The sequence below is a fragment of the Camellia sinensis genome, chromosome 4 (genome assembly GCF_055761805.1).
Source record: "Camellia sinensis isolate YWXY chromosome 4, ASM5576180v1, whole genome shotgun sequence".
Taxonomy (NCBI): domain Eukaryota; kingdom Viridiplantae; phylum Streptophyta; class Magnoliopsida; order Ericales; family Theaceae; genus Camellia; species Camellia sinensis.
Genome location: NC_138964.1, coordinates 217,811,634 through 217,837,247, shown reverse-complemented (window position 1 = coordinate 217,837,247; position 25,614 = coordinate 217,811,634). Strand labels below are relative to the sequence as shown.

Here is a 25,614-nt window from a genome sequence, read left to right as displayed (position 1 = left end):
AATTTACAGATTCAGTGCACAGTTATAGAGTCTGGATTTTAACTAAGAAAAGAGAAATTATGAGGTTAGGTCAATTGAGGAGACCAAGCTGACTTTGATTTTGTTTGGTAAAAGGATCAATAATCAATATTTCAAAACTACTCTAAAATCATACGTATTATCACAACAAAATCATTATAACATTCAAATTTATAGAACTCTAAATAATAAGAAATAGAAATAAAAACAAAAAATATGCTTTGAATTCGATTCCGTGGGGTACTATACGTCTTTTTCATATATGTTTTGTTTTGCTTATCAAAAAAAAAAAAAAAACAAAAAAAATGAAATACACCAATAAATTACACATAACAAAATGAAAAGTTTTTCTTAGATTTATTTGTGAAACAAATAAAGTGTCAATCTATTTGCTTGTTTTAGTAAATGGTGTGTCGAATTTGTTGGAAAAAGAATGAATTTTTTTAAGAGTATATTGATGGAAATTTTAAAAAATACTAATAATTAAAATCTTAAGTTAAGAGGTAAGATAAATTACATTGATAGTCCTTCCACTTTGTCCCTTGCGCTCTCACACTTTCAATTGACTTAATTTTAATATTTAATTTTGGATTTGGGTCAATTTAATTCAATTGATAATTAAAATTATAAAAATCAAAATGATACAAGAACTAATATAAAAACTATTTGTCGTAAAAAGTAATTTAAAAAAAAAACATTTTTTAAAAAAAAATACACTGGGGGTGTTAGGGTAGTTTGGTTTTTTTTTTTTTTATTTATTTTTTATTTTTTCACTAAAAGACAAATTGGTTACAAAATAAAAAAAAAACCAATCCGAACAAAATATTACAGCAAATTCCATAATCATTTCACTTTTTATCTCACAAACATTACATCCAACCACAAAAAAATTTAATTATTTTCTCAAACACAAAAAAAATTTTCTCCAATAATAATATCTTACAACTAAAAAAGTTTACAAAATAATTCATTTCCCAAACAGCCACAATGTGTGATTAATTTTGCAGCAATGATAGAGGGCCCGAATTTTACAGGCTCGAATGGCTCGAATTGACCAACACGACGTCGTTTTGGACATAAAACAACACAAAATGACGTCGTTTTGATCAATTCGAGCCATTTGAGCCGCGAATATTGTGGCCACCAAACATTTTTCTTAATTTTGGGATGGTAGCGCAGGATGTACTAGGAAGTGTACGAAGTACTGTGAAGAGAAACCAAAGAAGAGGTGGTGTGAAAGAGTGTGCACAGAGTGCTGTCGCAAGTTCAAATGTGTCCCTCTCAAAGAAAATCTCTGCAAAGCCCCCAGCTGGGACCATGTCATGTACCATGATAAACTTGTCAAGTGTCCTTAAAAATCCCACCACACAAACAAAAATCCAGGGCTATTATTGTTCTCGTGTTGCTTTTAATTCATCTGTGTTCCTTCATTCAGAGTTTGTTTTAGTTTAGTAATCATGTACTAATAAAACCGCCCCTCTGTATGTAGGACGGGAAGAAAATAAACTTCTTTCAGAACCTCTACTGTAACGAGCTTATTAGTTACTGTTTAATATCAGTGAAATTTTTATTTATTGTTTAGCTTCTTTACTATGAATTGATATCTATTTTTGCTGAACTTCCTATTACGGGAAGGGTGATGATTGAGACGCCCTCCAATCACTACCCCCACCACCCCACACACATGTGACGGGTGGTGATTGGAGGAGAAGGAAAAAAAAGAAAAAGAAAAAGAAAAAGTGATCAATTATAGGAAGAGGGGGTCAAGGAGTGAGAAAAAAAAAGGGTCCAAGTCATTATTGTTACTGAAATGATGACATGTAATCCTACTTCTGTTTTCTAATAAAATGATTCAAATGAAGACGAGAAAAGGAAGAAGAGAATTTAAATTGAAAGAAGAAAAAACAAATGTGTATGATGAGACAGATCAAACATAGATCTGTCTAAGTAGGTCAATAGAACCAAGGTAAAATAGCATATATAATGCCTATCAAATGTGACAGTGAGAAGTAAGCTGAAGATTCAAAATAACTGTGTCTACGCACAAATTTGATAACGAATATGATTTACAAATAAAATTTTATATAATTTTTTTTTTATCTACAATGTGACAATAGTATTTCAAAAATTGTGAGTGAGGGTGTTTCAATTTAACAAAAAAATAAAAAAATCCACTAACAACTATATTATTTTATACAAATATTTTATTTGTATATCATAACTCATTCGGTAATAATCCAATATGGAGAATTGGTATTAATTTGGGGTGATGGCTATGGTCTAATAATTTCAAGGCACATAATTTAGAGACATTATCTAATAGTTAGAAATACATTAAAATAAAAAAATAAAATATTTTGAAATAAAGAATCTCGTACCGTTAAAAGGTATCCTATGAAAGTAATGTTTGATATGTTATTGATTAGAAAAAATTTAAAAATATAAAAATTGATCAGAAAATTAGACATAACTTTTCAAATAAGGTGGATCTTACCTTTTTTTTTTTTTTGGTTGTGATCTCACACCTAAGTGAAAGAGTTATGTCCAACTTTATGGTTTTTTTAGTGTCACTACTAAAAAAATCACTTTTTGCGACCGTTATAAACCGTCGCAAATAATAAAAAACAGTTGTAAAAAATCTTTTGCGACGGCAAATGGGGGTCGCGAATGTGGGGGTGGCAAATACTTTTTGCGACGGCAAAACAACAGTCGCAAAGTATTCGCGACGGCCAAAACTACTTATAGCGACTGTTATTTTGCCGTCGCAAAAAACACAGAAAAACACTAACATGATTCTTGACGACCATCTTGTTACCGTCGCAAAAAAAAAAAAAAAAAAAGGAACGTTAAGCACTCTAGAAATAGCAATGACAAGAATTCAAACAGTATATCATTGTAATTTAATCAGACATTCAATTTTAGCTTCAAAATTGGAGCCATATATGAATGTTATTACAACTAAAAACTTGAGAAAGGTTCTTTTATGTAAAAAAATACAATCCAGATAGAAGGCTAGTAAAATCAAAATCTACAATGCTAGTGTTCACCACTGTACAAGGTACCGGCCGAGTGCCAATTTGTTACCATGGAGATATATGTTCCTCAAATCCAAGCTTGCACCTAATCAATACACATTATGAAGAGCAATAGATCAGAACACTGAGTATCAAATTTCTAGATATTTCTTTAGATAAAGCCTAGCCGAGCAAAGAAAAGGCAGCGATTGCAAAGAAATAATGAAAACATTACAAAGAAATTATGAAAATCAAAATAGACCGCCAGAACACAACTTTACAATTTCAAACACTATATATACCTATAAAATGACTACCAATTTTTATCCTGAATGCAGGATTCTTGTGTATGTCATTCTACAACAATAATATCAACATCAATATATTTTTTAATTACTAAACACTAAGCATATTATAATGAACATCTTAAACTGCTAAATTGATAAAACTCAACCTAATACTCCAAAAACATACCAGCACATATATACCAAAATCAATCCACAACAACCAGTACAAATATCAACTCAAAAAATCTGACCCAACTTTTAAAAACATAAGTTGATTGAGCCCAAACCACACCAGCAATAATAATAATTATTTTTTGTTCTTCCCTTGAAGTATATCAGTCATGAGTTGCTATAATCCATATTATGCTCATCCTTCAAGTAAAGTTAGTCCAGTCAAAGTTCCTAACAGATTTGATCTAATCCCAAATTGAATACATGACATATTTGATGGCTCAATACCAAGATGGACATCTTTGTAAAGGGTTGCATCAAAATAGCCAGCAAATCCTATTAATCAGGTGTAAAAAAAATCTTGTAAAGTGACAATTTGAATTCTTAGAAACGCTATATAGAAAACTAAAAATGGCAGAGAGAGAGAGAGAGAGAGAGAGAGAGAAAGCAACGAATGTCCTGCAGTTGACAGCAGTAAATGTCAACGTAAACCTATTTAATATTGGTCCCTAGGATTCTCACACACCACGTCTCAAGAAATTCATCTCAGTGAGATCTGATTCATTATTTTTTATATCGCCAAAATATGACGGAACAAAGTGGCAGAACCAAAAGAAAGTTGTTGGATAGAAAAATTTAGTAATATTCAACATTTTGGATCTCTATTGAAGTGGAACTCTGATACTAAGTGCACACAGTGTAACCTGCTCTCTATTCCTTTTCCATTACATGCTCCTTCGAGACAATCAGTTTCAACTACCATCACTGTTATTCGAGAGTACAAGAATTATTAATAGAAGAATACGTGCAATCCTAGTATCCATTAGAATGGCCCCACAAACCATAGTTTTCTATGTTCCTTGAAATTTTGACAACACCAATGTCATCCCACATTTCTAATTCCAGTATTCCAACATTTCAATCAAGCACTACACATGTAGGAATGAAACTAATTCGAGTTTTCCACAGTTCTCTAGGTGACATGGATATTTTGATTTAATAAAATATTCACATGCAGATTAGTTTAAAATAGTGACGAGTCTTAGGCAACCACATACCACGAACCAAGGTTGATCCAGTGTCATTGGGTATCTCAAACTGAAGCTTCATATACCACTGATTGCTTCTTGTAATTGAGTACTTTGGATGAGTAAACATAAAGACCTACACTAGTACAAAACAATATGTAATTTTCAGGAACCAATATTTTAAGTTCACAAACCACAAATCTGAAAATCCCTATGAAATTGTTATCAAAGGAAAAACTCACAGGTTGAGAGGGTGAACTTCACTGTCATGTCTGGGACTTCCATGCCTTGTCCACATGTCGGTGGAATTACTGCTCTGATCCACTCAGCTCATCCAACATCGACCCCGGCGGCTATTAAATCTGCAATCATAACAGCAGTGGAAATCACAGACCATTCAGGAAGGCCAATAATGGATAGAGACAAACCTGTAGGAGTTTTCGCAACTGGAGCTGGACATGTAAACCCCGAGAGAGCCATCAATCTAGGACTGGTATATGATATCAGGCCATATGAGTATATCACTCATCTGTGCATCCTGGGATACACAAAATTAGAAATTTTCGCAATTACTCACAGGAATGGGAGTTGCCATGAGACTTTGCTGGAGAACAGGGGTTTTAGCCTCAATTATCCCTCGATTTCGGTAATGTTCAAGCCCGGGAAGATGAGTAAGGTGATTAAAAGGCAATTGACAAATGTAGGGAGTCCTAATTCCATTTACTCGGTGGAAGTAATGGAACCTGAAGGAGTCAAAGTAAGAGTTACACCGCAAAGACTAATATTCAAATATACGAACCAGAACTTGAGTTACAGAGTTTGGATTATTTCAAGGAAGAAAACCACAAACAAAAAAGATTTCTCTATGAAAAATATACACATGCAGATATGCAAGAGAATTAACAATAAGAAAAGATTTCTCCATGGAAAATATATGTTCCTCAAATCCAAGCTTGCACCTGATCCAAGCTTGTGCTGAGGCCCAAGTTTTGACTTGCTGTTTTTTATACCATTCCAAATCTATCACTTCATAGTTAAACATTTCAATTCAACAAACCACAAACATCAAATTCATGATGAGGCAAGCAAAACCCTTCACACTCCTTAATTCTGAGGCAAACTAATCAGGAAGGATGTTAAAAGATCTTACCCAATTCAGAATTCATGTTAAAAATCCAAATATATATATGTGTGTGTGTATACAAGAACATCACATTCTAAAACAATACAGCAGCAACATCAATGAGAATGCGTTTGATCTGAAAATGCACCATTGTGATTAGAAAATTTTAGTACACAAATTGAGCTAGAAACAATATTCTTTTGAGTAGAAAATTGGCAATGTGATGCTACTGAAAGGTCACTCATTTTGGAGAGAGAGAGAGAGAGAGAGAGAGAGAGAGAGTTAGTTTTACCAAAAACAATACAGCAGCAACATCAATCCAAAAAACAAGTTATCTGTGCATTGCTCCAAACATGTTCTTGAGCATTTTTGCCTATGTTAGTCAGGGAATGATGGTTACTTGACAATATAAAAACTTGTTCATACACTCCTCTAGGATTGATTCATGAAAGCTCAGACCACTGCACTTGATATTGCACAGGATGTACAAATCTTGAGGGTGTTCTGTAACATTTGTATGTCATTTTCAAATATTGTGGCTTCCACTTTTGATTGCTATACTTTATAAAATTAATTAGTAACATTTTAAAGTGCAACAAGGAATAAATTAAACATATGATTTGCTTCGTAATAACGAAGCAATTGGAGAGAGATTATTAGCTGAACACTAAAAAGATAATAAAGGAAAATGATGGGAATAAAACATTTCAATGTTATAAATAGAATAAATATTATCAGTTACCATTAATTTTTCCGGCCAATTCAAGAAATTTGATAGAGAGGCTAGCCGACCAAATCATAAAAGCAAAGAGCACCAACTTGGACCCTCTAGGAAAAGAAAAAAACAGAGACCAAAAAAATAATATTAATAAATGAGTATATCTCAACCTCAATCCCAAATTCATATATGGACCCAAAAAAAAGTATTAAAAAAAAAAGAAAAAAAATCTTTTTTATGCATTCCAAGTGTCTGCTAAGTGATCAAACAAACAAAACATTAAAGCCTAAATCAATGAACATAATGTTAATCAATGAGCATAAGTCATAGGGAAACACACAAAGGTATCTATACAAAGAGAGAAATACATGTTAATGTTAATCTTCGAAATGGAGACAAAATTTATAATCATAAAAATTTACAAGATTGAGACTGATAGAGACTTATTTGGTTCCATACCATCTAAGTATAAGCACGATATCCGTTACTCTCATCCTGGTTCTTATTAGTTCCTTAGATGTTCAAAATCCAACCAAGCCACCTTATTATACAGAAGGGTAAGATGAAATGGGGGACTAAATGTACAAACCTTGAACTCTTTTTTCTATTCTTTGGTTCATGGAAGGCTTCCACCATGAGTTTTGGCCCCACTCATCTGACACCTTCAAAAGAATGACAACAAATGTAAGTTTATATGAAAGTTTCAATAAAAATTAATATTCCTATGTTTATAGATACAAATGTGAGCTGCCTCATAATTTTTGAAATTTCTTAGCTCATTAACAAGTATAACTATCATTAGAGAACAAAAAAAAAAAAAAAAACATGAAAATTACTAAACATAATAACAAATTCTAGCAAAAAAAATTCTAACCTGTAGAATGGATCACTCTGTCATTACAATCTGTTCAGCAGCCATGGCAGACAACCTATTCCAATTGTGTGTTTTTTGGTCCATGGACGGTTTTAAACAACAAACTGTGACAAAGATTAGCTGTAAGGCCCATTACTCATAAAAATTAAAGAGCTACATTTTGAATATTGTTTCTAATGAGATGAGAATGTCAATGAAAAACCTTCTCTTGTAATGCTTGTACAAAGGCCTCAGAGGCATCACCACTAGAAATAGCCACAAAGTTTTATGATGATTTTCTCAAACCAATTAACCAACCAATAAATGCGAAAAACATCGAAAAAAGAACAAAAATTAGAACAAATCAAGCAATTTATGGATCAAAGAACCAAAACAGAGGTAAAAAAAAAAAAAAAAAGAAGAAGCAAAAACAGAACCGAGAACAGATCTGCATTGCGATGCTAAATACATATACATACGTATATAAGCATTCATGTAATTATGCATTGATAGGACACTATGTACACAATGAAGCTCAAAGGTAGTCTTTGTGTGTGTGAGCGCGTAATGTAGGTGAATTTTGAGGTAGATGAAACGCATGAGATGTGAGCTTACTCTGCTGCATTTGAATGCTCCAAGAGAACTTTGCCATGGCAGAGTTAGGGTTTTTCTGTGACGAATCGCTCAAATTGCAGAGAGAGAATAGATAATGTGTACGCAGATACAAAGAGAGATTGAGAGATTGAGAGATCGAGAGAGGTATAGAGATTGAGATTGAGATAGAGAGATTGAGAGATCAATCGATTGAGATCAAGAGGGATAGAGAGATTCATACGGGGTGAGCGAGAGCGAGAGTGAGAGGTTGAACGAGCCAAGCTAGGGCAAACGCAAATAAATGAAAGAAAATAGGAGAAATAAATGTTAAATATAAATTGGAGTTTTTTTTTTTTTTTTTTTGCTTTTGCGACGGCCAAACAAGCAGTCGCAAAAAGTCAATTTTCTAGTAGTGTGTGCATATATATGAACTGTATTAATTATGATTTGAAGTGATGATGGCCTCATGTATGGACAAATTAAAATTAAACATTCTTAGTTATGACTTACGCATTTATGTTACCACTTAAAGGTAAAGATTTTCATTATTACATTTTGTTAATACATGTCTTTAAATTTTTTTTTTAAAAAAAATATAAATTCTACATGAAAATAATTATAATAAAAAAAATGATATTTTTAAGTCATTTTAACACGTGCCTATATATGATCAATAAATCATTAGGTTGTATTTGAATTATGAATTTAGGTAGGTTGTGTTAGATTATAGATTTACCTAAAAATTTAAAAAGTGAAAAGAAAAATGTATGTGAAATATAACTATATTTCATTTATATTTCACCTATATTTTCTCTTTCTCTTTCTAAATTCCTATTTAATTTTATGATCCAAACACAGCCAAGTTTGGATCTTGAATTTGGATAGCAATTTGAAAATCAATTTTCCCTTTTCTTTTCAAATTCCTATACCTAATTCCATGATCACCTTTTTTTTTTTTCTTTTCTTTTTTCAAATCATTATTTCAATTCATAATCAGTGCATGCTTTTTTTTTAAAAAAAAATTCAAATTAGTGGTAAATTTTACTAACTTTAATAATCAAAGTTATAATTTTTTTTTATAAATATGTAAATATTTTGTAAATGCATCATTGATTTGCAATTTTCTTTAATTTTTTTTTTGATTGAGAAGAAATACATGAGTGTGTTCTTTTTTTTTAAAATTTTTTTTCACCAAATTAATTTATGAAATTATTTTTGTTTGCTGATGTTTTTATTTTTCTCTTTTGTGGCATTGCTTACCCCTTTTGGAGGAATGACCCCCATGTAAGGTTTCGTTTGGCACTTTTTTTTTGTTGGCCTTTTTCTTTCATTTTTTTGGTTGGGAAGAAGGGTTGGCTTGGGTTTAGGGCTATTTTAATCAGAAAAAGACAAAATAAACTTTTTAGCCCAATAAGACAAAATATCACATCTAACCCATAATCATTATATTATTTCTCTTACAAAAAGTCGAAAAACTCAAAAAGTCATTCTCAAACGAGACTTTTTAGCCCCAGACTAAAATAGTCAAAAAGCCAAAAGTCCAAAAACCAACCCACTTCCTACGCGAAACCTAGTGAACTTTTTCAATTTTGATTTTTTAAATGTTTAGGACATTCTACTCCGTAATTTTAAAAGCCTTTATAAAGTAGAATATTTTGAAAATTTTTAAAAAAAAGTCACAAAATAATTTTTAAAAATTATAAAAAAATATTCATATTTTAAGAAAATTTAAGGGTGCATTTATAATTTATCAAAAAATAGTGATGAGAGAAAAGAAGTACTATTTCCAGAGCATTATTCACTGCTTCCAAAGCAAGATGAATAGCTTGGTTGTGTTCATAGGGCAGGGAAGTAGTAAAAAGCTCCATTCTCGTAGTAGATATCAGCTTTCTTTCAATTTTGGTATGATAGGGATGTAAATTTGGCTTGGCTTGGCCCATGTCGGGCCTTGCGGGCTCCTGCCAAAAATTGGGTCGGGCCGGGCTGGCCTTGCGGGCTCCTGTGTACTCAGAGCCATAGTGTTATTAATAATATCGATATCATTTCGATTACCAATAACACTAGGACCCTCATTTACAAGCATAGCATGTGCCTGCACCACTGATACTCTCTCATTTGCATGCATTACAGGCACCTCATGCAGGTCCGACTCATTGATAGATAAGGTAAGGAATGACATGATTGCACAAGAAGTTAAAACAAAATTTTCTCTCCAACACTTGATAATTTCGTATTTGCCTATCATCTGTATCACTTTTTATACACTCCATCGATCCAATACTTAATGCATATCTGCTCAAATCTTTTATTTGTCAACATTTTTTGCACTCGAGATGCTCCAAAATCCCCACAATGATCTCGACAGACTTATGGACCATTATTATATTTTTGGCATCTCAAATTATTGTATCAACTGTGTCTGTTTTTTTTATCTCCATAGTTTATTTTGATGATGTCAAAGGGGAAGAAGAAAATATGATTTTGAATTGTTGTGCATGCATAATATCTTATGTTGCAAAATTATCAAATAATTTTGTTGATTTCTATTTTGTGTCAAATCCGTACAATATTGCCATCATCAAAAAGGGGGAGATTGTTAATCATATTGTTTAATTTTGATGATGTCTAAAATATTATTTGAAAACTTTATTTGACACAAAATATTATCTTTTTAAAATATAAGTTGTATGATATATTTTTTTTATAACTATTATTTAAATGAAAATATTTTGAAAACTTTACTATTCACTTTTTGAAAAATAAGGCTGATTACTATTCATCATTTGACAAATTGATTAGTTGTATTATTTTGACAAACTTGATATTGATGGGTTGTCTTGACAAAATTGATATGGAGTGGTAGGATATATTTAGTTTAAAATCTCTACAACATATACAATATTTTAAAGAGGGCATATATTTTCAAATCCATCATAAATATTATTTAAAGAGATTTTTTCTATGTATGCAAATATTTGATTAGAACATTATATATATAATGCATATAATAGCATACATCATGGAAGCAATTATATTTTACACAACATTGATTGTATCATATATATTAGTGCGTGGAAACATTGAATATTAGCATATGGAAACATTAATTATTAGTATGTGAAAAATCATACATGATATAATACACAAAGAAATGGTTGCAAAATTGCAGCATATTGAATTTTAATTCACATGTTAAAGTTTGAATTTGAATGTTAAAGTTACATCTTTATATAAATTAATGTGGACTTTGCAGGTTTTTTTTTTACCTCATATATATATATATATAATAGTCAAAACCCACATGTTTGTGAGTTTTGTTCAAATTCTGCCACTATGTTTGACAAAAAGAAAAGACGCCTCATGATGAAAAGTTGAAACAAATAGATGTCATCCATGACGTTAGCAAGGAGAGTCTTACCTCCAATGGGTATAATTTTTGTATATAAATAAAAGTGTTGTGTGTGGAGAAAAATCAAGAACTTGAAAAAAAAAATTTATGTGTGCTCCAAATTTTGAGAATATTGTATTATATTCCTTCACTTTCAGACCTAAGTGTAGCTTTTGATCTTACACTTTTATATCTACTCTTTGTGAGAGAATTGTTGTAAGAGAGGGTTTAAGTACCACTTATTTTTATTCATTATTTTTGTGAGAAATTTTGTAAGGGTGAGACATTTATTGTTGAGTGAGGTTCAATAGATAAGAGTAAGTCCTGTGCCAAATCTACAAGCTTGATGGTGTATTTATTCAATTGATAGTAAAGAAATTCTCAAGGAGGTTCTTTGGGGAGTGGACGTAGGCCTGGCGTACTGAACCACTATAAATCTCAGTGTTTGATTTTCTCTTCCCATCTCTCTTACTTTTATATTGATAATTATTATTTTGTTTTTTTTATTTGTTAAAATTCTGAATGTTGTGTTAATTTTAATATTGTAAAATTTTTAATAACTCAATTCACCCCCCTCTTGGGTTGCCTACCTGGGAAACACGCAGTAGCATAACACCAACATAACAACAGCACCAATATTTCAACAAAAAATAGATCTCCTGATCTGCTCTACCTCATCTCAGCATCAACAATAGCAAAAGTAGTATATCAATAGCAACATCAACATTAGCAAGAAATCCCTTCAATGCCCAAGACAAGAAAATTGCAGTTGCACTCCCATAACTACAGATGCACTCCCAATGCACAATATAAAAAAACCACAGTAACCACTCATAAAAAAGCTCCACTTCTGCCCGGAGCTACACCCACTGACAGACTACCATAGTAGATCACCCCTAAGTTACTAAATGAATTTTCTTACCAGATGAATATTCCTTACAATGTTACCAACGAAATAAGAACAACAAGGATCAAATGTTTTCAACCACAGTGCTAGTCGAACTTTAATTAGCTCACATAACTCCTCCAGAAGTTGGGGCTTGTTAGAAAAAATGCATTCATTTCTACACTTTCACACATACCATACCACAGCTGAGGGGATAGCTCTCCACACCTGCCTTTCTTTCTTTTTGAGATTCCAGCTTATCCACCAATTAAACAGACAGTCCATGGATCTTGGAGTTGCCCAAGATAGCCCCCACCAGTCAATTATGCATGTGATGCCCTGATTCTACACTATTGGTTGCAGTCAAGGGAGAGTCACTAATGAGTCCTATGGTCAATAACCAAGTAAGATCCCAGATTGCCGGAGGAGTCAAAATAGCCTCCCTTCTAAGTCCAGCTTTCTTAGGTAACGCACTACCCTTTTGACAGATCTTAAAAGGTATTAACACAAGGTCTCATAAGCAACGATAAGGTTCATACATATACGTAGAATACAAATACATAACAATCACAATATATATAACTCAAAAGATGGTTCCATTACATTACATTCCAGAAAAAAGCTTAAGTTTCCAAATGAGTCTTTACAAAACATCCAAAAAGAAACTTCTAATTTTTCTAGGATAGCCAAAAGTCTTCGAAAGTTTCAGGATCGTCGTCTCCAGCTATGAGTTCCGCTTCGTCACTTGGCATGATACGTCGTGAGCTTTGAATGCCCAGTAAACACATACACACCTTACCCCTTTTTCCCAATCCAATACACAATCACCATTATAACATCAAGTAATAAAGCATAATACTCAAATAAATAAATAAAGGGTTAAGTTAGGTTGTTAGCAACTAGAAATCCCCCAAAGAGATTTCGTCCTTCCAACCACGAGAATCGGACGCGGATTATTCGGTATGTCTCATCTTTTGCTGCTTTGTTGCAGACCTAACCTCGGATGCCTACCAATAGTTATGTACTGTGTAGCGCCAACCGCTGGGCCTCAAAAGAGACTGTAAAATAGGGCCTTGCCCGAATCCCTCCTTACACCAAACCACCTAGGGTCCGAATACAACTGCTCCGTTCAAGGGTTCCGAACAAACACTTGCGCAAGACTTTAACTTTCAAATAGGGAACGCATCTCAACAATCCATATATCACATATTCTCATTTTTTTCACCACTCAAGTGCTCGAAAACCCAATACCCTCCCCATTAAGTTTCCCGTTGAGTTAAATATTTTACATCAAGGTTAGACAACTTAACAAGATAAAAATATCCACACAAGCATGTATCAATAAGGTGAAGAAGATGAAGAACAGAGCGTAACACATACAATATCATGCCAGGATATGATCATGAACTAATAAACATTTTCATGAATACAAGGCATAAAACATCCATGCATAACAAAATTTCTAGATTTAATATCACATAAAGATTAAAATGAAAGGACTATTTTAGATCCTTCACCGGACTTGGCCTTCCTATGGTTCTTAGAGGATTTAATCTAGTTTCTAGAACATTTTTCGGAAATGGGATCGCTTTTCCAGATTTTAAAGTTATTTAGAAAATATTCCAGCGCTGTCCAGATTCTGTCCAAATCCGTCGACCGTTACGAAAAATTGATTTTCTTGTAAACCGCTTGATGTTTTTCGATGAAACCAATTTTAGTTGAAGCTAGCACCTTAAGGAAGGTTTTGACATAAAATAGAGGTCCAGAATAATTTTATACATTTTTCTAGAATTTCTGGAAGTGAGCTACAAAAACAGATTCTAGGGTACTTTGCCCAAAACAAGAAGATTTATGAACAAGGGATTCCACCAAGGGAAAGTTTCATTTCTTTTGTGAAGAAAATATGCTAACTATCATATATTTAACTCAGAAAATTTGTTTGAAGGAGAGCCTTTGCAAAGTTGAGAGATTGGTATAAAAAAAGATGGTTTTGGACCAAAATGGGGAAAATACAAGAGAGATGGAATCAATGCTCAACCCTTAGCACTTTTAACATACGAACTTAGTAATATCAGTTCTGAAAACATCATTTAGAACCTTTAGAAACATGTATTGAAAAAAAAAAATGAAAGAGAAGGTTGTGTTTGTGGCTTGCTACTTTGTACAAGAAGGCTCCATTCTTCCTCCTTCTTCTTCTCTAGACTTCTTTTCTTGTTCTCCTCCCTCTCTCTAGCCGAATGTGTGTGTGTGGGTGTGGTGTTTTGTCATGACCCGAACCCACCCTTATGGGTTTAGCACCGTAACCGGCCAGTAATCCGAGATTACCGAAGGCCTGCTTAACAGTAAAACAGTAATACAGAGTACAGAAGCTAGCGGAAGCCAAAACAATAATTAAAAGATATCCAATGAGCTGTAACAGTCTGTATGCAAAAAGACTATTCATAACATATTCACATTCAGAACAAAAATAGTATATACATACATTACTTACAGGCATTCAGGCTAGGGACCAAATCCCTACCATAACAGTACAGTACAAATATTATTCAGTCTATACATAACAGAGACAGATAGGGTGAATCTGAGACACCCCAAAAGCAGCCTTAGCTTGAACAGATCTGAAACCTCGAAGTGAGGCACAAAGGTTGGCTTGACAAAACAAGGGCTTAGCCTGACGCTTCTAGCAATGGTCCGGTGCCTGAACACCTACATATATATATGAGCAGTAAGCTAAAGCCCAGTGAATAACATATGCGTAAAGAGGCTAAGAATGAATGTCTTTTCCGCATTGAAAACAATCATTTATCAGTATATTAATCATTCAGTTTGTGGCTCATATCTCATGCCATAACAGTTATTTAGAAACTATAATAGTCATATGTGGTACATCCAATAGCAAAACAGTACAGTAGGTCTTAACAGACCGAATAGTCAGTTGATGGCCATCATATCAGTAAACAGTAGTGGTTCCAAACATGGGAACCGACAGAGATCTCTATGACAGTAACAGTACAGTACAGTAACAGTAAATTGCTATGGATGCCACGAATATAGTTCACAAATAGGACAAACATTCATTCAGTAAGAAATATCATTTCAGAAAGCAGTACAGTTGTTCATTCAGAAAATATTCATGATTGAACATATCTTTACAACATTGTTACTCATAGAGCACTGGGTTATAAGCAGCTAGAGCGTCCTCGGATGCCAACCCTACACAGTTACAGAACGAACACACACTAAGCTACATAGTTGAGAAATAATAACTTAGTCCCTAATTAGACTCGGTGTGGTTCTACATCAATATCCTCATTAAGATGCTTTAAACTAGGCCTACGAATACTTAGGATAGAATAAGGATGCAAAGATGCACTTAAAAACACTTTTCAAAATTTGCTGAAACAGGGGTCTACGCTCGAGCGTGGCTTTCTATGCTCGAGCGGACATACAAAACAAAGGAGCTCCGCTCGAGCGTGGTTTCCCCCTCTCGAGCGGACTGTAAAATCATGCAAAAGTACTAGATGCATGCAATTCACGCTCGACGGACACTCGATCCCCGCTTGAGCGTGATACATAAGTTCTCGCTCGAGCGTGCATTTCCTCGCTCGAGCGGACTGTAAACATAGGCAAAGTACTGGATACATGCATTTCCCGTTTGAGCGTCCCTTTCCCCACTCGAGCGGACTGCATGAACTCAGTGTGTACGCTCGAGCGTGGAGTTCCTCGCTCGAGCGTGAGTCCAAAATCTGGAATTTCCAGATTTGAACCTCAAGCTCAAAACTCAACTTTAAAGCATCAAAATTGATCCTTTTGGGCTAAGTTTCTGGAAAACATTTGAAAACCCATAATATGACATATTTCGAAGATCAATTTGAGAAATCAAAGCCCAAAGGTAGTTCAATTGAACACAAATTCAAAGAAGTTTTCATGAATCATGAAGAACAATGCAAATTCAACACATGCATGGGTTCCTAGGAACACCAATGCTACAAAACAAGATCAAATGCAATGTTTAACTTCAAAACATGGTGAGTTCATGGATCAAGACCAAAAATATGAACATGCATGAAGAAAGGCGTGGGCCAACAGGAGTGTCAAGTCTCATCACTTTGGCCTGCTGGGTAACTGATTTATTACTGTAGATTCCAAATCCCCTAGGGAAGCAAGATTCGCATCAGTTCGGCTGGAAACTTTAGAATTGTTATAAAGTATTTCAGAACATACCTACCTTAGTTAATGGGATGTTTGTCCTACTAATCAGTCTGGTAAAAAATTTCTGAAAAATATGTCTGTTTGGATTGAGACTGACTGGTTTAAAAGTTCTATATATATTGATTTTGAACAAGTTTACAGTTTTTGATAATTAATATGCATGGCAAGTCGTACATGATATGTATGGACATAGATTTAATAAAAAAAATTTCATAAAATTAATCATTTGTGAATATAACAGTTCAAAAGACTCCAAAACTTTGCAAATAAACCCACCCCATTTGGTTTAACTAACAAATTTATTTATGAACCATATTAATCAACTGGTTGAATTGAGATCTTTCAACAAACTCACATTTTTTATTTTTATCGGATTTCACATTGTTGACAAGGTAATCTTGTCTAACTATCGACCGATAATTGGTTATGCCTCGTCTAATGAAATTAGATTTTATTAACCTAGGATTAGAAATTCTTCAGCATGCATGTCTCTGTCAAATTTGAACCTTAAAAAACCAGAAATAGAAAAGCTGCATTTTCTCTGAGCGTTTATCTGGGAAGCTAAAACTGACAATTCAACAGTCGGCATCTAATGATTCATTATTATTATTATTATAAAGAGAGATTATATATACTGCAGTTTCATACCCGCCTAATTCATCACTTGACACAGCTCCTCACCCTATCTTTGCTTCTTTCATTCCTTTGCTTGGAATGGCAATGAAGAAATCTATGTTCGTTCTCTTTTGCTTCTTGCTCCTTCAGTCACCACAAGGGTATGTTCTATGATTTATACACACAGACACATGCAAGACACAACACAACTATGTGACAAGAGTGTCAATTATATTTTTTCCTTAAATTTTTTTCTTAGTCGACACTTTAGATGATATCATATGTTTTTTTTTTTCCTGAATTTTTTTCTTAATATATGTATATATATTTTGGAAAATCACCAATATACTATGATTTTGTAGGTTCCAAATTTTGTTGAGGCAATTGGCACAGAGGTAATTTCAAAACATTATTGTAATTCTTGGCTTGTTCTTTAAATTGTTGCTGAGAATGGTGTCTGTTTCATTGAGGCATAAGTTCCATTAATTATTGGATTTCATGATTAGTTTAGTAGCCGATGTTTTATTTTGTTAAATAAAATCTAATCAGGCAATCAAATTGATCAATTCATTCTCATAAAAAAAATTGATTAATTGATTTATTGGATTTTTTATTTTTTTTAATTGTAGGCTCCAACCAATGCTCCAACATCCTGCCTATGCATTTATAAAGACTCCTGTCCATGCACCTGTTATGACTTCAACCCATGTCCCTGTTAAGGTTCCAACCTATGCACCTATAATGGTTCCTACCCTCCCTCCAGCCCATGGCCCATGGCCATCCCCCAGTCAAGGCTCCATCCCATGCTCCAGACATGGATCACGATCATGGTCATACCCATCACCTAGAGAAGCACCATTATCATTAGCATCATCACGCTCATGCTCCGGAAAGGACTCCTATCCATCCCCCACCCCACCCATGGAATAAACACCATCCCATCATTGATTCCTACACATTGTTTCCGCACATTTTAATAGTAACACGGTATGTGTCACGAAGTTCATTGTCCTTAATCTTTATGTTCTTCCATCTCAATATACTCCCTGTCATTTAATCATGATTCTATAAATTTATGTTTTTTGAAATTTTTATATAATTCAATAATTAAGAATGTACTGAGATAGAAAAATAAAAAAAATTAAAGACAAAATCTATGATCATATGTGGAAGTTTCATGGTTTTTATTTTTATTTTTTATGTATTGATTAAACTTGTTCCTTCTCATTGGTTAAGGATAGAGAGTCGAAATTTTTACATTATTCAATAATTAAGAATGTATTGAGATAAAAGAATAAAAAAATTAAAGACAAAATTTATGATCATGCGTGAATAAGTGATGGTGGAAGTTTCATGGTTTTTATTTTTATTTTTGGAGTTATGTATTGATTAAACTTGTTCCTTTGTTGGTTAAGGATAGAGAGTTTGTTGATATAATTTTTGAGTTTATATCAATAAAATTCTGTTTGTAGTAACTATCGATTCATGCACATGAGTTATTTATGAGCTTTGTGATAGTTTGTCATTATTTTTAATAAGTTTGATTATTCTACACTTCAATTATTATTTTTATATATAGTTTGCATTTAAAATTAAAATCCAATATTGGGCTATCTCCCCCACCTTTCTTTTGGAGCTGGGCTTATACGGTTTTGATGCCCCACTATGTTTATCTTTTAGGCCCATTTGTAGGTTATTTAATGATTTAAAAAAAAAAAAAATCCAATAATTTTATTCATTGAATTTACCGTTAAAAAAATCATGAGTTTGAAAATATATTGCAAACAAAGAATATGAAATCATACAAGAATGATTCTCGAATTAATTTAATTTTTTTTAATAAATATTTACACATATTTTTTTTAGATGGTGAAATATTTGCACACATGAACTTAAAAGAGACACAAAATGAATTATCAAAATAAATTATGTTGTGAGTCCACAGCAACAACAGATTAGACAATACCGTCCATTTTCAAAACTAGACGCAAGCCCAATCATTACATTAAGCATTCTGTTTGAATTAGATGTATTGGATTTGTTTTTGAATCATTTTTATGGCGAGGCCAATCTTGATTATGACTTTTAAGTGTTATGACTCAAACTAATAGCAAAAAAGTATTCAGGCCATAAGATTATTTTTGATTTTTTTAGGTTAATCTATCTATATGTTGTATAAGGAAAATAAAATTTTTAGGAAAAAACATTTTAGAAGCTCAAAGCCCTCATTTTAAAATCATTAAATTTTCTTAATTTAAACAATTAGGATAATACCCATTGACTAGTTTCTATTTACCTTTTATTTTACAATCTCACGTTGAAAAAAGAAAGAAAAAGTGAATTGTTTCACTTATTATATAAATTGAATCTTATACTCCCATTTATACAAGCAAAAAGAGATTTTTAGCGAGAAGCCTTATCTATCTATCTATATATTATATAAAGAAAATGAAGTTTTTACGGAGAAACATTCTAGGAGCTTCAAACCTTCATTCTAAAATTATTGAATTTTCTTAATTTTAAACAATTAAGAAAATTTTCATTGACTAATTTCCATTTACCTTTTATTTTACAATCTCACATTGAAAAAAGAAAGAAAAAGTGAATTATTTCACTTAAATAAAATGAATCTTATACTCCCATTTATATAAACAAAAAGAGATCTTTAGTTAAAAACCTAATGATCAATATCTGATACTATTTTTTTTTATTTTCTTAATTAAAACAATTAAGAAAATCCCCATTAGTTAGCTTCAATTTAACTTTTATTTTATAATCTCACAGAGGTTTTGATTTTAAAAATAATTTTGTATGAGGTTTTGAAATTCTCATAATACATCTCCTTAAAAGTATTATTTTGTAAAATATACAGATATATTAATAATCTCAACATTATTCTTACTGCTCCTTAATACAAAAATTATGAGATAATTATGATAATTTTAAATTTGTATTTAAAACTTATAAATCATGGGATAAATTATTATAATTTTAAATTTATATTGCGTCAATTTTAATTTTAAATTAATAGTTGCTTTTAAATTTTAATAAAATAAAATTTAAAAGTTTTAATTAATTAATTTTTGTATAAGCTGGTTAGTCTTTTGACCTAACTGATTAAGCTAAATCATTTTTTGTTTGAATGATTTGTTGGTTTAATCGTGATTTTAGCGGTTTTATCAAAATATATTGGTTAAATTTGTCTAATTCGAAATACCCTAAATATTGACCTAAATGAAGATTGAAATGTTGAGATTACATAATTAGAAATAAATTTCTCACCCAAACAATTGTTAATTTTTATTTTACAATCCCACATCAAGAAAAAGAAAGAAAAAGTGAGTTATTTCATTTATATAAAGTGAATCTTATAAAGAGAGTTTTGAGGGAGAAGCCTTCTAGGAGCTCCAAACCCACATTCTAAAATTATTGAATTTTCTTCATTTTAAACAATTAAGAAAATTTTTATTGGTTAGTTTCCACTTACCTTTTATTTTACAATCCCGGGAAAAAAAAAAAAAAAAAGTGAATTGTTTCACTTACATAAAGTGAATCTTATGCTCCAATTTATATAAATTATTGAATTTTCTTAATTTTAAATAATTAAGAAAATCGTCATTGGTTAGCTTTCATTTAACTTTTATTTTACAATCCCACATCGGGAAAAGAAGGAAACAATGAATTGTTTCACTTACATAAAGTGAATTTTATGCTCCCACTTATATAAGCAAAATGACATTTTTAGTGAGAAGCCCTATGATCGTTATCTCATACCATTTTTTTTTTATTTTCTTAATTTTAAACAATTAAGAAAATTTTCATTGCCTACCTTCCATTTAACTTTTATTTTATAATTTCATATAGAGGTTTTGATTTTAAAAATAATTTTGTATGAGATTTTGAAACTCTCATAACATTTAACTTTAAAATAATTACAATCTCACATTGAGAAAAGATAGAAAAAGTGAGTTATTTCACTTATATAAAGTGAATCTTATATTCTCATTTAATATTGTAGCATTGTGCATGTTTCAGTTTAAGATGATTTAAATTTTAAAATAAAATTAAAAGTTTTAATTAATTAATTTTTTTGTAAATTGGTTTATCTTTTGAATTAGTCAATTAGGCTGAATCATTTTCGGTTTGACTGATTCACTGGTTTAACCGTGGCTTTAGCTGTTTTATCAAAATATATTGCTTAGATTTGTTAGATTTGAAATAAACTAAGATTGACTTGATTAGAAATTGAACGACTGAAATTACTTGACTAGAAATGAACTTCCTGTCCAAACAACCGTTAAATTTTATTTTGCGGACCCACCCGTCTAAACAACTGTTAACTTTTATTTTACAATCCCACATCAGTAAAAGGAGGGAATATGAGTTGTTTCACTATATAAACCTTATGCTCCCATTTAATATTGTAGTGCTGTGTATGTTTCAGTTCAAGACAGTTTAAATTTTAAAATTAAAATAAATTTTTAAATTTTTAATTAATTAATTTTTGAATAAGTTGGTTGGTTTTTGACCTAACCGATAGGGTGAACCGTTTTCGGATTGACTAATTCGTTGGTTTAACCGCGATTTTAGTGGTTTTATTAAAATATATTGGTTAAATTTGTTTGATTTGAAATAAATTAAAGATTGACCTAATTAAAGATTAAACAGCTGAGATTGCTTGATTCAAAATAAACTTCCTCCCCAAACAATTGTTAACTTTTATTTTACACAATCCCACATCGGGAAAGAAGAAAAAAGTGAGTTATTTCACTTATCTTATTATATAAGGAAAAGAGACTCTCTAGTGAGAAAGCTTCTGAGAGCTCCAAAGTCTCATCTTAATTTTATTAATTTTTTTTTAATTTTAAACAATTAAAATAATCTCCATTGATTAGCTTTTATTTGATAATTTCACATTGGAAAAAGAAGAAAAAAATGAGTTGTTTCACTCATATAATGGGAATCTTTTACTCCCATTCCATTAGTGAGGAGCCTTATGAGAGTTTCAATGTCTCATACTAATTTTCTAGATTTTCTTAATTTTAAACAATTAAGAAAATAATTAAAAAAAATTTCATTGGCTAGCTTTTATTTGATAATCCCACATTACGAAAAGAAGGAAAAAAATAAGTTGTTTTACTCATATAAAGAGAATCTTATATTTCTATTCCATTTAGTGAGGAGTCTTGTGAGAGTTTTAATATCTCATACTAATTTTCTTGATTTTCTTAATTTTAAACAATTAATAAAATCTCGATTGGCTAGCTTTTATTTGATAATTTCATATCAGGAAAAGAAAAAAAAAAGTGAGTTGTTTTACTTATATAAGGTGAATCTTAATAGTGTAGTATTGCGTATACTTCAATTCAAGACAGTTTAAATTTTAAAATTAAAATAACTGATGATACAGCGGGTTCCAGATGGAATGGGTCGGGCTGATCCACACCTCCCAAACTAGTGCCTGAGGTACCAAGCCCACCAGAAGACCTGCATAAGAGTTCAACGGGAAACGGGGAGTCCCCCAGCGAACCCTCCGACAAGCAAGTTAGAAAGAGAGGTGGAATATAGAGATAGATTAGAGATAGATAGCTTAATCTTCTTCTTGTCTTCGACGTCTGCTTATATCCTCTGGTAATCATTTTGTTGTCCCTTCCGACTTGTCATCTTGGCCGAAAGTCTATGCTCTAGCTTGCCTTGTTCATGGTGAGGCCGTTCTGTCTCGATGGGGAAGGGTTATCGCAATAAATCCTGTAAGGGACTTCATTAATGGCTGATGTGCAGTGTAATAACTTTGCAGGATCTTTGTCTGCTTATGTGGCTTGTCCTTCTCTTGCCACGTGTTCAGATATCATTGGTTCTTGATGCCATGTTAAGTTCCAGCAATGCTGGGCTTTAGTATTTGAATTATGTATTGGGCCCTCAGTGGTGGGCTATAACCTTTATGGGCTTGCCCATGTCAGTAGTCCCCCATTTCCAAGTGCAGCTTTAGTTTAACGAAGGGAATAATGAAGAAGACGATGGTTGTGAAAGACCGACGGTGATGGGTTGCCAAACGGAGGGGCCGACCATGAGAAGGGCCGACTACGAAGGGTGGCCGAACGGAGGGGCCGACCATGAGGAGGGCCGATCGTGAAGGGTGGCCGAGTGGAGGGACCGACCATGAGGAGGGCCGACTGCGAAGGGTGGTCGAACAGATTGGCCGACCATGATGAGGGCTGACAGTGAAGGGTAGCCGAGTGAAGGGACCGACCATAAAGAGGGCCGACCGCGAAGGGTGGTCGAGTGGAGGGACCGACTATGAGAAGGGCTGACCGCGAAGGGTGGCCAAGTGGAGGGACCGACCATGAGGAGGGCCAACTGCGAAGGGTGGCCGAGTGGAGGGAGAAGTGGCGGTGGGCGGGGCTCGAGAAGTGGCAGGGCACGTGGTGATTTGAAGTGGAAAATACAGGGTAGGGGAGAAGGCAATGGATCGTGGTCGTACACGTGGCGGAATCCCGTAATAGGGAAGGTTAGGCGTTGAGCAAGAAATGAAACGATACATCAATATAGGGTGTTGAAAAGACAGTTTTGGCAGATTTTTGAAAATTTTCAAACTGGCAAAATTTAATTGTGACCCTTGGAATATAGGCAAGCCTTGGGCTTTTGGTATTATCCGTTTTACCTATCTTTTTGCAAAGAACCAAAACGTTCTAGAAGTAAATTCTTTCGTGTCGAGTGATACACCTTTGCAACATTTCGTGAACTTTCTTGTGCCCGCGTCCGAAGCCATTCGTAGACACATAAGAGAAATGGCCCAAGTGGAAGCAGCAACTGCAAGCGTCGATCCGTTAGGCGATGACGATGCGGTGGATTTTGCAGAATAATATCGTACGGAGTGTAGGGAGGGGGAGGGAGCGAGTCAGGCGGTGTGGGCTCGCCCCAAGACAATGATTTCAGCCGCGAGACCTATTAGTCAGGTGGAGTTGGACCATTGGCATACCAAACCGGACAGATCCGTACTGACAGCAGAGGAGTTGGAGGAAATAAGGAAGAAGTACCAAATCCCTTCGGAGATAGGGCTGAGGCTGCCCACATCCAGGGAGAGATCGTCGGATGTGCGGCCGGACGAACTCAGTATGTACGAGGAAGCGTTGTGAGGAGGTTTGAGGCTACCTCTCCCTCAAGTTGTGGTGGATGTGCTGAATAAGCTGGAAATGGCGCCAAGGCAGTTGATGCCGAACGCCTGGAAGATACTGATGGCGTGTGCGATTTCCTGGCAGCAAGCAACCGGAGGAATGACCATGACAGCAGAGGAGTTCTTCTCGTGCTACAAGGCCTCCGATCAGCAGGAGACTTGGGTGACGCTGCAAGCAGTGACGGGGGCGAGGTCTGGTGGCGGGTCTTTTATCTTCGGTAAAGGGGTGGAGGTTGAGATGGTTCTTTGCGACGGCGAACGGTGGGGCAGGAGTTCGCACAACGTGGAAGGTGCCCACCAAATCAGTTGAGCCCAAGTTGGACAGGGCGGCCGAGGACCGAGTGAAATGGGTGAGGGAATGGAGGGAAGAGAAGGGAGTGAGGTGGGATGAGCTGATCCTTCCTTCGACGTTTGTTTGCCCTGAACTTGGGGCTGTAACCATTGGGGGAGGATCCGGCAAGGGAAGAGCTGGAGATACAGAGGAAGGCGGAGGAGGAGGAGGAGAGGAGATTGTTCGCTCGAGCGGACAAATATAAAAAGGCAAACTTGGGGCCTGCTCTGAAATTGGTAATAAAGGAGAGGATCAGACCTTGTCCTAAACCTTTGAGGGACAAGAACCTAACTGAGTTTGCCTCTTTGCCACAACCCATAGACCCACTGAAGGAGAGGGGCAGACGAGAGGTGGAGGTAGGGCTGAGGAGGTAGAAGAAGAAGAGAGTCGCCATTGATGGGGCTAAGAATGTGCCCGTTTTAAAGAAGATGAGGGTTGGTGGCGAGGACATGCACGTGGCAGAGAAGGTAGAGGAAAGGGGTGTGGGGGTTACTCTAGAAGGGTTGGTTGTCCTAGAGGTGCAAGGGGACAAACGTCAAGGGGCACAAGTGAAAAAAGAACGCATGAGTGCCGTGGGCCCCGAGATACAAGTGGAAGGTGGGTCGGCTGACCGTGAGAGGGGGTAGAGCAACAACTTGAGAGGGGTCTTGCGCCCCAAGGAGAAGGAAGGAGGACTAGGCTGAAGAGCGCCATTTACCATGCCTCAGCAGTGTCCGGGCGACTGGAAGGAGAAGGAGTTGAAGCCAAGACTGCTGCAGATCGCCTTTTGGGGATGGTAGAGGACGCGGCCGTGTGCTCAATGGCCAATTTCACTGAGGTCGAACTGCTAAGGGGGTTGTGCTCTGCCCAGATGGAGGCAACTGCCTTAGCAGGGGCCCTACTGTAAAAGGCAAAGTGATGCCACTGAAGGCAAAGTTGGGGGAGGTGGAGGCCCAACTTGGAAGTCTAAGGAGGGAGATCGCAGGCTGGAGGCAGACAGCACGAAATGCATGTGTCAGAGGGCTGGAAGAGGCCTAGAAGGCCAAGGAGATTGATGTGTTGGCGATGGTGCAGCGCTATTCCGCCGACCGTGCTGATGCTGAGCTACTCGCAACCAAATTAGAGCTGGAGGCGGCGCTCCGCAAGGTGGTGTCGCTCGAGTTCTAGCTGGCTGGCGAGCAGAAGAAGCTGGAAGAGGCCAAGAAAGCCTACACCATCGCCAA

The 25,614-nt window shown here is 34.5% G+C and overlaps 1 long non-coding RNA gene across 2 annotated transcripts; it reads right to left on the bottom strand.

Annotated features, from left to right (window-relative positions):
- Positions 1-2,893: 2,893 nt before the first annotated feature.
- Positions 2,894-7,023, bottom strand: LOC145823562 (uncharacterized). Of its 2 annotated transcripts, none has more exons than XR_014365862.1 (4): positions 6,949-7,023; positions 4,761-6,469; positions 4,549-4,659; positions 2,894-3,138 (listed from the first exon to the last, which is right to left on the bottom strand). It is a non-coding gene; the product is annotated as an uncharacterized LOC145823562 (long non-coding RNA). The 2 variants fall into 2 exon arrangements; XR_014365861.1 differs by having other exon boundaries at positions 4,549-4,654.
- Between the last annotated feature and the right edge of the window lie 18,591 nt (positions 7,024-25,614).